This window comes from Salarias fasciatus, chromosome 2 (genome assembly GCF_902148845.1).
Source record: "Salarias fasciatus chromosome 2, fSalaFa1.1, whole genome shotgun sequence".
NCBI lineage: Eukaryota > Metazoa > Chordata > Actinopteri > Blenniiformes > Blenniidae > Salarias > Salarias fasciatus.
In genome coordinates, this window is record NC_043746.1 from 15,882,926 (window position 1) to 15,898,341 (window position 15,416).

Consider the following 15,416-nt stretch of genomic DNA (forward strand, 5'->3'; position numbering starts at 1 on the left):
TCCTTTCCTCCCTCCGTGTCTGGCCCCTCCTCCCTCCTCGGGCGTTTGCCTCCTGACAGGCGAGGTGCCCCGCCGCCTGCCTTGGCCAAGTACAGCGCGAGATGAAAGGTTTGTAGCCAGAGCTCGCTTTCAAAGATGCCTTCTGCTGCATCCCTCTCTCTGTGGGCACTCTGTTGTCCCTGCCAGGCAGATGGGAAGAAAGAAGAGAGCGAAGGGGAGGAGAAAAGGAAGCGAGAGTCTGAGGATAAGGTTAAGAAAGTCAAATAGCAACAAAAAGCAGCGAGGCTGCAAGAAGACTCCAGATGTGGAGGCTGTACCACACTTCTGTGTAGCATTAAAGGAGCTTGACTTCCAGGTGAATGCATGAGGGAGGTAATGTCCCTTCCTCCACTTTTACCCCAGTTTGAAGCTTGTCTTATACATCCTCTCTCGCTCCCGAGGCCGCCACGGGACATAAAGGAGTTTTTGAATGTGTTCCCGACATGTTTTCATCATCTGATGCCTCGGAGTCACACTGAGGCCCGAGTCCAGCTGAAGACGAAACATCTTGTTCCCCCAACAAAATCCACTGAACATTACTCCTCAAGGTGAAATTTAAATGTCTTGTTCCACTTCGCTGCCCAGTCAAGACAGGGTTCTGGTTCAGATCGTCAGTTTGTTACAATCCAAACAAGTTGTGACATTGAAACCAGGACTGTGAAGGAGCCTGGGAGCAGTATAAACCCTGTCCGAATAACATTTACAGACTGAACATTTCACCTTGTCATGCTGTAATAATTTTAATACTACTTTACTGTGTATTTTCACTTCAGAATAAATAGCCTGTGTTCACACATTAAGCTCCGTTTACACAGACTCTGCAAGAGGCGGCATTAAACTGCCTGGTGTGTGACTTTTATACAGGAAATCTCAGCGGGCGTGTGTGAATTCCTACCTGCTTACAGTGTTTTAGCCCCGTTCCTCCTCTGGAGCGGTTCAGGATGGCTGCATAGAGGACAAGTCTGTGGGTTTTAGTGAAATGGTAGGACAAAACTCAGGCATGAAAAAGTTCAAAGTAAAAGATCATCACCAGGAAAACTTAAATAACTAAAATAAAGACAGAATATAAACTAGTTTAAAATGAAAAAAAAAAAACCCTCTAACCTACAGAAAAAAACAGACGTTTGTTTGTTTAAAGATGTTGAAGAGCAATGAAATTCAGGACTTGAGATAACATTTGGTCCTTCTTGCTGTAATGTTTTCTTTTGCTTTTTTTTTTTTTCAATCATTACAGCTTTTCCTCACTTTTCTGAATGTATTGACGATGATTTGAAATTACACATTTTTCCTGAGCAGTCATCAGTGAAATACATTTTAATCTGCTGAAAGGTGAACTTATTCTGTGACCACGGTTACGTGATGTTTTTTAATAGGAATTGATTTTTCAATGAAATCATTCAGAATTAAAGGTCTAATACACGATTTTCTCGAAAAGACGAAGCCCCAAGTCTGTTACTCACTTTTTGAACAACGCGCATGCGCCAGACCATCCGCCCGGCTCTCCTGCTTCTCCCAGGAAACGCGGAAGTGTACGAGCGCAATCTCCTCTTCTCCGGCGTACACAGTTCTGTTTACAGTTTCTGCGATCCGCCTCGCTCATAAATAAAGCTTTTTTTCCGAAACAGTTACAGTTTCATTATGTCAGACTCGCCATCGGTAAGTACTAGCTCAGAAGCTCACCGGCTACATAAACACTCTGAATGCACATGCGCAAAAGGGAGAAGCTGATTGGGTGTAAGCACGTAGAACCGCCTTACGAAAGCAGCTCGTCAGAATGATTGACAAACAGACCCACCCATTATTTAGGTGATCCACCCGGAAATCAAAATCGTGTATTATACCTTTAAAGTATTTTCCTTCCTGTTTACATGAAAATATTAATTCTGAATTAAGGTTTACATGGAAAACTCCTCTTTTTGCCTTTATTCTATTCTGCTTAAGCTCTAACATGTGCATCCTTGCGACAAGTGAACGAGGATACGCAGAACGACTGGAACTAAAGCGGAGTAAAGGCATGCATGATTGAGAAATTATTTAATTCTGCTTTAAAATGAGAACAAACCAGCCACTTTATTTGGAAATATGTTTAATTGGGAATAATCATTTTCATTTTCTTTCTGAATCAGGTGTTTACAAGGTCATTTAAAAGCGTAATTAAAGGGGAATTAAAACTCATATAAATGTAGTGAACATGATTCTTCAGATTTGGTGTGAGGTTCAGAGATCAGACACACTAAACACAACGCTCATTTAATTGCTCAAGAGTTTCACTTTTTACGTTTGCCAAGTGCATTTCCAAAAGGTATGTTTGTACTTTTTTGCTTGGCTGCTTTCGAAATGGACAAAGCTGCAATCTTCAATGCTTTGTCGTCTTTCATAGCAGCTGATTTTGAATTTGTGTGTTTCCACAATAAAGCTGTTGTTCTGCTGGCCGGAGCGTCCCGTCAACAACAGGAGCAAAACATTGGCTGTTTGCTTCCTTCAAAAACTAGAAAATCATGCAAGTCACCATTGTTATTTTTTTTTTCTACTTCTCATTTTTGAAAAAAATGACTTTTAACTCTGGGATCACTTGAAGGAGAACAGAGGAAGAAATAGAAAAGACGCTCTTTTCCGTCTTCTTTAAGCTTGTTGTTGTCCCAGACAGGCCAGTACAACTTGGTAAAAATGCTGAATCTACCATCCAAATTGCCAACCTAAACGTGTGGTTTATTCATAGCTCACTTCATTTATTTACTCACAGTTGGCCAGTAATGGATGTTAATGGTTCCCTGACTGCAGATGAATCAGGATCCACAACACAAGGAGTTATGGGAGTAATGACTGAAAACATTTGATTGCATTTCTCTAAATTTGACTCATCATACTGAATGTTTGATTTAAAACGTAAAGTAAATGTAAACCTCGTTCATCAGTAAAATGAATTGTTAGGTTTTGGGAATTAGTTCATGTGACACCGAGGACGAGGATGTCGCCTGGAAGGATGGAAAGGTTGTTTCTAGTCTTGATAAATGTGGAAATCTGTCATACAATAAACTCCTGTTCCTTTCAAATGAATGAGCTCAATGCGCCGAGGTAGCAGGTTAAAAACAGATTGGCTTGGCACTCGGAAACGGCGTCTTGTCAGAGTTTTGCGCGTTTCTCGTCTCACTCTGCTCAACACAGTCTGGGACTTAGGCTACTGTTTTACAAGCTGTTACTAAGCCCAATCAAAACACAGCATCCTGCCTGCAAATCCAAACACACATTTATTAGTTTCTGTCAGCAAACTAATTCCCTGGAAATAATCAAACTCTTTAAGTGCAAAGGAGATATTCCATTTAACATTTGTTTCCTTTCAAATCCTTAAAGCAGTCTCATCTGTGATTGTGGGAAAGACAGGCTGCTTCTACAGTGAACCTACATTAATCTTATCTGAAGACAAGCTAGATAATGCACTGTAGGCCTGAGCCGAGAGATTTAGCCTCTGGGAGCCTCAGTGACAGGAGATACTCGGCAGAGGCAGTAAAACAACTGACGGCCGGTCATTACAAAAGACGCAGGTGGGCCAAAAAATCCATCACGTCAAGACGGGTCCGGACCGTGACAGACGTCTGACGTCTGCCTGATGAAGAGCTCCGCTGCTCCTCTGACCGAGGAGAAGCCAGGGGGAGGGGCGGAGGAAGGGAAAGAGTCGGACGGCAAGACGTGAAGACGCCAACGGATCGAAGAATCGTTCGGAAAGATGCCAAACAGTGGCGGTACTGTATGTGGTCAGGAAGTAAAGAGAATACAGGTGGAGCAGGGAGAATTGAAATGTCAAGATTGATTAGAGAAGAAGGCAGAACTGAAGAGCAGCTATATGAAGACCGTTCTGCATCCAGAGTAAAGCCGTCATTCCAGGTGACCACAGTTACCGTAACTCTCCTGGTGGACTTCTCAGTGCGGCTTACACTCTTTGTTTTGACAACACCTTTATAGGCTATTTCATGGTGTCTGCGCTAACAGTAAGGATGAATATGAGAAAGTATTTCAGGTGTGAAATGTCACTGCATTATTGGCTCAATAACTCGAAGCGTTTGATTTAATTTTCGTGTCAATTTCTTACTCGCTGGAAACAAAAAGAACGCGTCAATGTAAAATGTGCTGCTGTGGGACGGCAGCCGGGTCGTAAGTAAAGGCCTGACACTTTCCAATGAGATTCATTGATCGCGTCTGCTCACGGTAAACTGAAATTACTGGGAAGCAAGTGTAATCACGAGGCATTTGTTTTATCTTTAACATTGGTGAGTCAATTATTTTTCTCTACTTTTAATTTGTTTTTGTGGAATGCATCGATAATCCTAATCCATACCTCTATTTGCATTTATAATAATCACTGAGCATCCTGGAGAAAGTGACATGATGCAAAATGTGTTCCTGCTTATGCTAATGCTCCATTTCTGCAGCTATTTCTGCAGATTCAAGCTATTTTTATAATAGAAACACCGTGTTAGCATACACACATGTGATACCTTCCTCTTGACATTAAAATGAAAAAGTGCAACACATTGTCCCAAACGCCAGAAAGGTAAACTGCTTTATTTTCCACTTGGCCTCTGCCGACTTTACACACACTCCTTTCAAAACTTCTTAAGATCAAATGGCCTCAAAACAGCAACAAAAGCAGCTAAAAACTTGTCATTTAGGCTCATCACACCACGCAGTATTAACATACTCATAGTTTAATGTGCCAGATAAAAGTGCCTCAAACCCAGAGTTGCCTGACCTCTCTTTAAAAAGGTCATCTGCTGCTGACCCCAGCAGCATTAGGGAAGGCAATATAATGAAAGGGAATAAGACCTGTGTAGAATATTAAATCAAGAATCTGAGAGATTTCAGTGACTGTTTTGTGTGGTCTAAATAACATATTATCCATATTTTTACTGCCAGAACTAATGAGACTCACCTTCATACGTCATGTTATTACTTTTCCAGATATAATTAAGTTCACGTGTGTTTTTCTGTGTTGAATTTCCATGTTCATCCCTTTAGGTTTTCTCCTCACACACAGTGACAGCCATGTTAGGTTGATTTGTGATTCTAAGTATGATCCAAGCATCATTTGTTCTGTGTTTTACGACTTTGAATCAGTCCAGAATTCACCTGAAAGTATAAAATAGTTTAATTTTAGTATAAAATATTCCACACGCAGCTACGGGATGGATGCAGAAAGAAAATATTCTTATGCTGATACTTGCAAACGGTGCGGTGCATCTGGTGTTGAGCATGCTATTTGCATTGAGCTCATCCATGTAATCCATGTAACATAACTTTCAGTAATAATAGCACATTTTAATCCAGATATGACACGATCATCCAAAGCATTCATGTCTATCAAAAGCTTTCTGTTTGTTTTATTAGTTTTCCCACATTGCTGTGCATCTCTTTATGCTAACGAAGTCTGCACAGCTCCTGCAGTGTACCTGACTCGGTGCTTTCTGGAATATGCACGTCGTACTCCGTCTGAGTTGGAGTTGGCTTCTTCTATTTAAGATCCTCAAACTGTCTGGGGCATTTTGAATTTCCTCTCCTTCCTTCATACCTCCCTCTCTGTCCTCTACCTCTTCTCTTTCATCTCCTGCTTTAATCAAGCATCTGATCACAGGCCCAGGAGGATGAGGGATAATGAGATTAGGCCTGTACATGTTTACATATTCTGATTTACATTGAGCTTTCCCTGTCTTTCTCTGTCTGACCCATATTCCTCCATTTCCCTCCTCCATGTTTTTGCTTTTCATGTCTCCGATCTTCCTCTCAGGCTCTTTATCTCCTCCACTTCGGCTGTCTGCTTTTTGCTGCAGTCGTGACGTAAATACACATGCTTTTTTAACCAATAATAAATACTATTATCCACTCTATACTAATTCCCCACACTGCAGTGTCTGATCTATATGGAGAAACCGGCTGCCATGTCAGCCTGTCATTCATCTGTCATCATTAGTGTCCTCCGAGCGTGCCTTCCCTCCACTTCTTGGGCTGAGGACCAGAAAAAAATACTACATTTCTGCACAATGGAGCTCTCAAAAGAGACAGGAACCAATGCTATGTGCCCAATTATAGGTTTCAGCAAACAAGTTTTTTTTAAAGGAAGCACAAGGTCTTTGCCGTCGGGGAAATGAAATTAGAAGTGCTTAGCAGGAGGGCCTTATTGATCCAGTGTGACAGAGATAAAAATGACTGAGGCAATTCCAAGTGTCTGTAATCCTAAACAGTCCCGTGGCATCCAGGAAATGTGAGATTCTCAATTTAAATAATTTAGCATATTCACCATGTGACTGACCCACACTGAGCCCCGCTCCAGCGTCTGATGTCTTTTGAAGGCCTCTTATGGAAGCGCCGCTTGATGTTACAAATGACGGCACTTAAACCAACTTGCTCTTTTAGATTACGAGGGTTTGCAGGTAATTTGATTTTTGAATGCAGTAGATCTAAGGCTCTAGAACATTATAGCTCACAGTGAGTACATTCCTTCAGTCAACAATAGTCAATAACTAACAACCAAGTTAGCATCCGAGAGGCACAACGATGTACTATTTTTACAGTAAGCAGACAGTCTGCTCCTTCTATTCTCCTGTTTACTCTTTAACATGCTGTTCAACTCAGGATTTGGAGCTTTAGCGCATGTGCCAAACACACTTGTGCTAACATTTTTATGTATGCTTCTATATATTCAGACTTGATCGCTTCATTTGATCTTATTCCTGTAATGCTACAGAGCTGCCACCGACACAGCCGATGCATTTCTACAATTAGCTTCCTGTTTTATCCATTGAGGCCATTTATTAGTACAACTCTGTTGTTTTCTATGCTCGCCTTCCTGGCAAATACTGCTTTGGTGCGAGATTTTAATTCTGTTTCCGTGCTTCGCTGGGTCAGTATAAACTAAAATGCACAATGGTAATAGGTTTGTGACAGACGTCTGTGCTCCAGTAATATAAAGCCCTTGAGGGGGGCCGCTAACTGTAAAGGAGTAATGCCTTCACGTCCCAGCGGTGCTGTGTATGAAATTAATGGCAGCACAAACAAACAAGGCATTCTCAAGCCTGTGAAAACAAAGCTCTCTGCTTAGTCTGAGCTCTGCTCGCCACCAGTATGATGTTAAACCAAAGTTTAACCTGTTGCATCATTGAATAGTGAGGGGGAAAAAAAAAAGAACATCTGTTCTGATCCAACAGACTCAGACAGACGAGCTCCCGAGCCGGGCAGCCACTCCAGCAGCGATCACGAACGCGACATTACGGAAACACTCGGCTGGAGCTGGATGTGACTCCAGATTCCTTTTAAAGGTTTCAGATGGCCACGTTAACATGAGAGCTTGTCAGATAAGGTTACGTAAGCGTTAGCGGCGCTGTCATGACACATTGGGTCGGCTTGCAGAGAGAGCGGTTGCTATTGGATTTTTGGAGGAGTTGTTGCTCTCTCTTTCCCACTTTTGATTTTTCTCTCATCAGTGTGTGTGTGTGTGAGTGTGTGTGTGCGCGCGCTCCGGCATGATCATGCAGAGCTATACAAATAAGGCCTGGAGTCCATCGGCTTCATTGACACATTCTGACATAGTTCTGTAGTTTATTTTTTTTCTCCTCCACACATTTGCAGACGGGTTTTGGGTTTGAAGCAGCAGTCTCTCTCTCCATCAAGCATCCAGCTGTTTTTGATAAATTGGATATGCAGACTGATCTCACTGAGGTTCCCCAAATGTGTCTGAATCCACTAATCTCCATATTATCTAATATAAATTAGGCTGAAAATATGCAATTACTGCAGTCATAAGCTGAAATCATGCCAAATGGTGTTAAGGAGATATAGAAACCTACAGAAAATGAAGAAGCACACCTCTCACACATCGTTGGCCTAAAAAAATGACCTTGTAGTAGCTGGGTCGGTTGTTTTTTTCTCTCTCTTCTCTTTTGGGAGAAACAAACCCAGCGCTGCTCAGAGCTCGCTTCATGTCCATGAGCTGCCTACGTCGGGCTCCGGCCTGTCTTAGCGTGGAGCCAGAGGTTGAAAAAAAGCCAGTGTGACCATGATAAGAAAGTCTGGGTGTTCTCTGGGCCGGGTAAACACACAGACACCCGTCCAAACACAGCTGGTGCCATTCAAAGAACACATCATTATTTTATGAGACAGTGGGGACTTCAGTTTGGTTTGTACTTCCTGCTCACGTCGAGTCGTCTCACACCAGGTGGAGGAGTCAAACCTAACCTGTGAGCTGACTAAACGCCTCCAAAATCCACAGCATACTGAAACATTTAAGGACTCAGCTGTTCTGCTTGAAGCAGTGTATTCAGTCGCAGTTCAGCAGACGAACTGCAGAAAGCGTTCACCTGCACTCCCAACACTCCCCCAGGACTGGAAGCATTAAAAAGGCAATATTCAGAAATCCACAGTGGCCACACTTCTCCATATAAAGAAGTTGTAAAACTGGTTTATAATGTCGGCTTGTTGTTGTGTCACAGATGAATTGTGGTTTTTGCCTGATAGCGGGGAAAACAGCAGCCTTCCTCCGACATCAGATATGAGGCGGTGAGACTAATGGAAATATGATAGCTGAATGACACTGTGCCACATGCACACACAAACATTTATGCTGTTGCCCTCTGAGTGCTTATTGATCTGCTAATGCAAGCATTATTTTTTTTATAATGGGAGAAAAATAGCAGCAAAATACAACAATTATTTTGTTTAAGTTACGAGTCTGCTCACGTCCCCATCGCCTTGCGAAAGAGGAACTGCTTGAAATGTGCACAGCGCAGTTTTATGTACTCGCAGTTGTACTCAAACCAAAAGTAAGGAATATTCAGTACATTTAAAGCAAATGACTGCCACAGTTTCCGGGTTGCACATGCTGGAATATTGCAGTTACACAACACAATCAGCACTGCGTCGCCCTCATGAGGTTTCAGCCCCAGATTTCTATGTTCCGAAAGAAACAAAGGTTTTTGTTATGTCTTTGTGAGCTGATTTTTCCCAATCACTGCGCTGCTGCAGCGCACAGACAGGCTGGAGTTGTACAATACGTCCCTGATGAGCTGTGGGCCCCGCTTCAGAAGAGAGGAAAAGAGAGGAGCTGATGCATTTCCTCTGGACAAACACTGTTTGCTGGTGAGCTTGATTTGTCGTGCAAGTCTGCACTTCCAAGAGCACAAGGATGCGTGTGTGTGTGTGTGTGTGTGTGTGTGTGTGTGTGTGTGTGCATATCACACAGACCTGAGCACATGCTTGCATTGTTAAGTAATAGTGATGATGGTAATCTGATATGTGGTATTTCCAGTGAACAGCGGCACAATAGCGAGGGCGAGTCTCCGGTGACCGGTGTGTTTACTGTCCACAGCAGCTTCAGCCCTCCAGTCTGCCCTCATTCTGTCACCAGACCCTTTATCTTTCCCATGAATTCATCACACTTTTCATCATGTCTCTCACAGTTTTCAAAGAAAGCCATCTTTATTTTAGTGTGGTCCAGTCAGGTTTCTGGATTCTGGGTTAACACAACTGATTACATCTATTTTTACTGACAGGACTCTATTCAGTCTTTATTTTAGTTTTCTTTTTTTAAGAATCGTTTTATTTGCCGTTATTTACTGATCCCTGAACGCCCGTAGTGGCTTCACTATTGATCTGGTCACAGGTTTGTACCGAGCCATTTGCTGGAAGTTTGAATTCAGTCATCCGAATGTTGTTGTGCATTTAACAGACCATAACTGTTTGAAAAATCAGTCTTTTCTCTCTCAAACTCAAATGCAGTTTGATGAAAGTTGATCTTGGGTTGTGATGACCTCGGGCAGGATGTAAATGACTCAGGAATCTCACATTCTGAAAGATAAGATAATAGTTTTATCGTAACTGTAAATAATCTAGGATTTTTGAAGGAAAGTGAAAAGGGGTCAGTTTATATACGTTTAAATGGGGCGCCATCCTTTTCATCACAGTTTACCCTGTCATTTCAAAATGCTTGGGGTTGTTTGATTCAGTGTTGCTGTTGATGTTACACAGTTTACATCACTACAGCTGTCCATCACGTCTCCGTCTCTTTGCTCCAATGCTCCAAACACGAGGGGACCTGGGCCGTCTCGCACTGAAAAAAATAATTTTGTCAACTTCTATATGCCTTGGTCTGTCACTCAGTTTGCCATTTTGGTCGTGGGAGAAGATTTTTAATGAAATGCTGTGTGAACTGCGATGGCGGCAGCAAAACATGACAACACGCATGTAGCGTTTAGCGAGGATGTTTGACAACAGGCATGTCACAGAGACGCTTCAGTGATAATTGAGAGTGTGCCGTAAGAGGAGGGCGACATGTGAGCGTAATGACAGGCTCAAGTACGATTTCTTTTCCTCTGAATCCTGGTCTGTCAGTCGTGTAATTAGTAATACAGTTTTTCTAATCAAACGTGACAGTGATGCAGTGAGTCTCTGTGATTCATTGTAAAAAAAATTGAAAAAATAGATAAAGAACGTCATTGTCAAGCAATCTCTTGACCAATCGCTGCACGGAGAAAAACAAGCCGCGCTCGCTCTGAGAAAACAGACATTAACTTTGCCCAACCCACAAATTGCTCAGTTCAATTAGAGAGCCAAATGCTGAAGCCGCTTTCAGAGGAGAAGACGAACACTGACACAGAATGCAGGAGTCTACGTGGTCAGTGAGTGAAGACGGGGCTGATGGATGCCCGGGGCTGAATCCAGGCTTAGTCTGTGCAGTCAATCAGCCAACCATTCTGTCAGGCTCAAAGGGTAAAAGACCTATTAAAATTTGAAATACCCCCACAGGGAATTAAAGTAATAGCCACTTGTAGCTTCTTCAAACCACGTTAGAGTGTTCATTTGCTTAATATATTCTTGTGCACCTAACACTGAGGTTCGGATGAGAAAAAAAAAACAAAAACATGAGTGTGCATTTCTGCTCCTGTAATCAAACTGAAATAACATTGGGCCTGTTTGTTTTGTAACACCACATTAGCACCACAGTGCATTTCCGTGTCTTCATCAAAGGTCCAGTCAGCAGATAGATGACAGATCAAGACCACCTCGGAGTGCTCAGTGTAATGATTTACACTCTCTGAGGTCGACTCAGCTCCACACAGGAAGACAGGCCCGAAGCAAATACGGTCACCACATAGCTAACATCACAAGAAAAGACATCTGTGTTTGCATATCCGGCGTATTCAAGTCAGACTTGAATCTATAGCTTGAAAAACTGACAGGCTCTGTGGTATTTGTTCACAATCGGAAGGCACACCTGCCTGTTGGGCCACACCTTGCCTGCGCTGTGGAAACGCCCTCCCTTTAGTCCAAAACCATCATGCAACTGACTGTTTTCCCCTTTATTGTACTTATCACATGCATTCTTTATATGATGGAAAAGAAAAGCCCTGCCTGCTTTTACTGGTTGTTAAAGTGGAAATATGCACGGGCTGCTGCGCTGGACAAAGGGGAAAACGCTTCAGTGTGTGTGACACGGTCCGTAACATGATGAGAAACATCTTGAGGGACAAAAGTCAGAAATGCATCTTCAAAGCATCCTTTGAAGTCGGCTCGTAAACAATATGTCGCTCCATCGACGAGGCCTCTCTCAGCTTTGTAAAGAAGCTCAACTTATATGTGAGGGATTGTTATTTACAAAGCACTGAACCACTTCTGTATCAATATTTGGGATGTTTTCTTGCATGTGGCTGTTACGATGGGGCAAAGCTGGTATGCGGCCACAATGCGGAGGGATGTTCGCAGAGATGAAACGGCATTTACAAGCAGCGCGGGGTCAAACAGGTGCAGGACACGGCTGGTAGAGAGCAGACAGCCGGCGCGAGGAGTCTGCCCGAAAGCTCTGCAAAACCTCTTAACCTATGCATTGTTTCCAGACACACAGACAGATAGCAGAGCAGCAGAGCGCGCATCTGCAGGCACCGACAGCTCGGCTCGCCCGCCTCCAAGGAAGGAGGGAAAAGCTGCTCTCTGGAATATTAAGTCGAATATGTCTCAAATATATGTGTGTGATATTTTGCAGGTATATTATGAAAATGTACAGTGAAAATTTGTGGAGCTTAACATGAGTAGCCCAGGAGACAAAGTGTAATATTGGAGTGTTACAGGCATACTAAAACACTGGGTTCACTTCACAGTCTCTCACACATGCACACAGAAGCTCATGTAATTAATCCAGGAAATTAAAATGTGATATCTCCATTATTATCCACTTTTGTTCAAGTTTAAATCTATGAATATTCTAATTGTAGCCTGTGGGTCTTTTTTTTTTTTTGAGCTGATCTGTTGTACCTTCCTGCTTTACTCATAGATAATGATGAACAATGCAGGATATTTAATATCTCTGGCCTCCTTTTATTGCCCAGTGTTGCATCATTCTCCAGAATATGAAAATGAAGCGTGATTGTGGCTATTAATCCCTCATCATCTGGGCTGTCTGTTCCTGCCTTCAGAGCTGAATTAAACTGGCTTTGACCTCATTGTCTGACCTCCTTTCTTTTATTTAAAAGAAGTTTGATTTCATGCAGTAGAGAGTCATTTTAGATTCCCGATTAAAATTCCGATCATCCAATGAAATATCTGACGCGCATTGTGCCGCTGAGGCGCGTGTTCGTGCGGGTTGGCAGTTCGCGCCCGGAGCTGCGCAGTTGAACGCACTGACGCTTCCATACGCTGCTGTTGCGTTTTGTATTGTATGGGTAGGAGGAGCCGCTTTCCTGTGATTGTGCCTCTCTCTCTCTCTCTCCCTCTCTCTCTCTCCCGCTCCCTCCCTCCCTCCCTCTCTGGCTCTCACTCTCGTTCACTTCTGTCGTTTTCCCAAACTTGCGTCCTCCTCCTGCCCGGGAGCCGTCCTCTCTCTCCTCTCTCCTCTCGCGCGGAGCCGCCTGGACGCGCTCGCGCTGCTGCCGCTGCTGTGGTTTTCGCGCCGCGCTGCGCCTTTTTGGATCAGACGCGGAGAGGAGAACTCCTCCGACCCCTTCTCCTCGTCCACCCTCCGTCCCGGTTTTCTTTCTTTCTTTTTTTTCCTCCCAAATTTATTTCGGGGCTACTTCCAAGATGTCAGAAGAAAAGAGCGCTGGGCATGTCAAGCTGGTAGGTGTCTGAACCCCCCTCCCCTCCGCGGTCCGGCTGTCTGGCTTCAGGTCCGAGGGAAGGGAACCGAACCGCTGACTGGCTGCTTCTCCTTCTTCTTCTTTTATTTTTCTTTTTTTTTTTTCACTCTCTGGGATTTTCTTGCGTTTGCCGTTAAGCTTCCTCTTGAATGGAGTTGAATCAGACGCGCGTGAACATGCGTGAGGCAGGCTGGCTCAAACTTGGACAGGTTGGTTATTCAGTCTTCACGTGTGAGGAAATCCATCTGACATTGGTGGTGTTTTTCTAACCAAAGCGGCAGCAGTATGTGGTGGACGTACTCAATTGATTATCGACAATCACACTACAACAGTATTGATTTTTTAAAAATCAATTTATTGTATTCTAAATGTATTTTATATAGTTTGTCAGCTGAGAGGCAGGCTTTTAGTTTCAGCATCACTATTCCTCACATGATCACATGTTGTTTTGACAGATTTATGTCAACATTTATATTCTCTTTTTCTGATTGGAGAAGTGTGTTTTTAATAATCAGTCCCACAATCCCCTCGTCTGCTGGATCCTGTTCACACATCATGTGGCTTAATGCAGTGTGGAAGTCAGCAAATTAATGATCTGTCACACTGCTCTGTTAAATCATGACAAAAGTGCACAAAGTCATCAGCGGAGTGTCGACAGTGTCGCCACACATAATTTGCCCGACGCGGTGCTGAATGCCAAATGTTGATCCCAGCTGAGTTGTGGTGATCCTGCTGAGCTCAGCTGACTGAGTGAGGAAACCTGCTTGTTGTTGGCCTGCTCTGAATCCCTCTGTATGCCCAGGAAAAGCCGGGCGGCGTTCAGAGAGAAGGTCACTCGCCATACACCCCTGTCATGAGGTGGATGTCTGCCCTGACTGGAGTAGTTTCCTGCTTGTTATTCAGCTGTAACCTTTACTTAAATCAACACCTCTTTGCTGAATCACAAATCGTCTTTCCACATCGTATTCACTCTGCTTCTCTGTGTCTCAGCAGTTTGAGCCAAACACAAGTTTCTCTGAAAGTACAATCCCCGTCCTCAGCCCTGTGCGGAGATAGTATTAGTAGTATTTATTTTTATTCCGTTTTTTTCTCCAGTCTTGCAGCCGAGCGTCTCATGCCATTACACAACAAGCCTCATCAGGCTGATTACACATCAGTACAGTCATGTATGCCTCTGTGGCAAACAGACGAGCGCGGTGTCAGTGCCCCGGGCTGCTACTTATACCTCCAAATGTCACACAGCCGCTTTCCTGGCAGTCTTTCTATCTTTAGGTTTGTTTTCCTGTGCCATCTCTCCTACTCATCCTCCTCCCTTCCTTTCCCGTCATTCGTGATGCCTCCCGTTTTCCTCCCATTCTGCTCGTTCTTCACCTCCGAGGAGAAGTGGGTGTCGTTCCCCGTCACTGCTTCAAAGCACGTCGCAGAGCTCACTGGCGTCTGCGTTACCTGCTATTAGCCTACTTTGTGTGACCTGCTAGGAAAAATAAAACAATCTATTTACTAAACAGACAAAAGATTGAGTCGCTGAGTATAAAACTGGCATAAGGAATGAAATGGGTCAGGTTGTAGTGAACGTTAAGGTTTTTATTCCCGATGTCTCTTAACAGTCATCGCTTTCATTATATAAGCTTTGTGCTGAATTGCCAATCGCAGCTGTGGGGAGAGGTGCATGTAGAGCCAAACATTTTCAAATTATTGGAAAAAAGTGAATAATAACATTTTATTTGTGATATTTTTACTTTGGTGCAGTGACAACATTATTCTGACATTAAGAAGTGATTTTTATGACAGTTCAGTATTTCATGTGATAGAAGGAAATAGAATTAGAGGTGTGTGTCTTGTTCCGACCTCCCACAGGGCTGATTGAAACACTTCCATTCTTCTTGCTTCTTTTTTTTTTTCCACTCAGTCATTTCTGACAATTACTTGATTAGTCACAGCGTCGCCAAGTATTCATCAGCTGGCACATTGTGCAGCGCCTCACACACACACACGAAGACGTCAAACGTGCACTAATGAAATACGGCGCTCGTCACATCGGAATCGGGTCCCGTCGGTCCAGTCGTCTTTAAAGTCTTCCATAAACCTTGATGAAACTGCACGGAATGACCTGCCAGTCTCAGGTTCTTAAATAAACTTAACAGCACCCAGAGCCACACGGATTCAGACACACACACACACACACACACACACACACACACGCCTAGCAGAGCGGTGCATCCAGACCCCTGATGTTTATAACTCTCTGCCCTCTGCTGCACACCT

At 43.5% G+C, this 15,416-nt stretch overlaps 1 protein-coding gene across 4 annotated transcripts in view; it reads left to right on the forward strand.

Annotated features, from left to right (window-relative positions):
• mid2 (midline 2) overlaps window positions 1-15,416 on the forward strand; it is a 131,792-nt gene that overhangs the window by 33,988 nt on the left and 82,388 nt on the right. For 2 of the 4 annotated variants that reach the window (XM_030116377.1, XM_030116402.1), the window contains exon 1: window positions 12,861-13,131. The exons of the other annotated variants lie outside the window; for them this stretch is intronic. The gene's annotated coding sequence lies outside the window, so the exon portion shown is untranslated. Of the gene's footprint in view, window positions 1-12,860; window positions 13,132-15,416 lie in introns of those variants that run through there. 4 annotated transcript variants of the gene reach the window in all.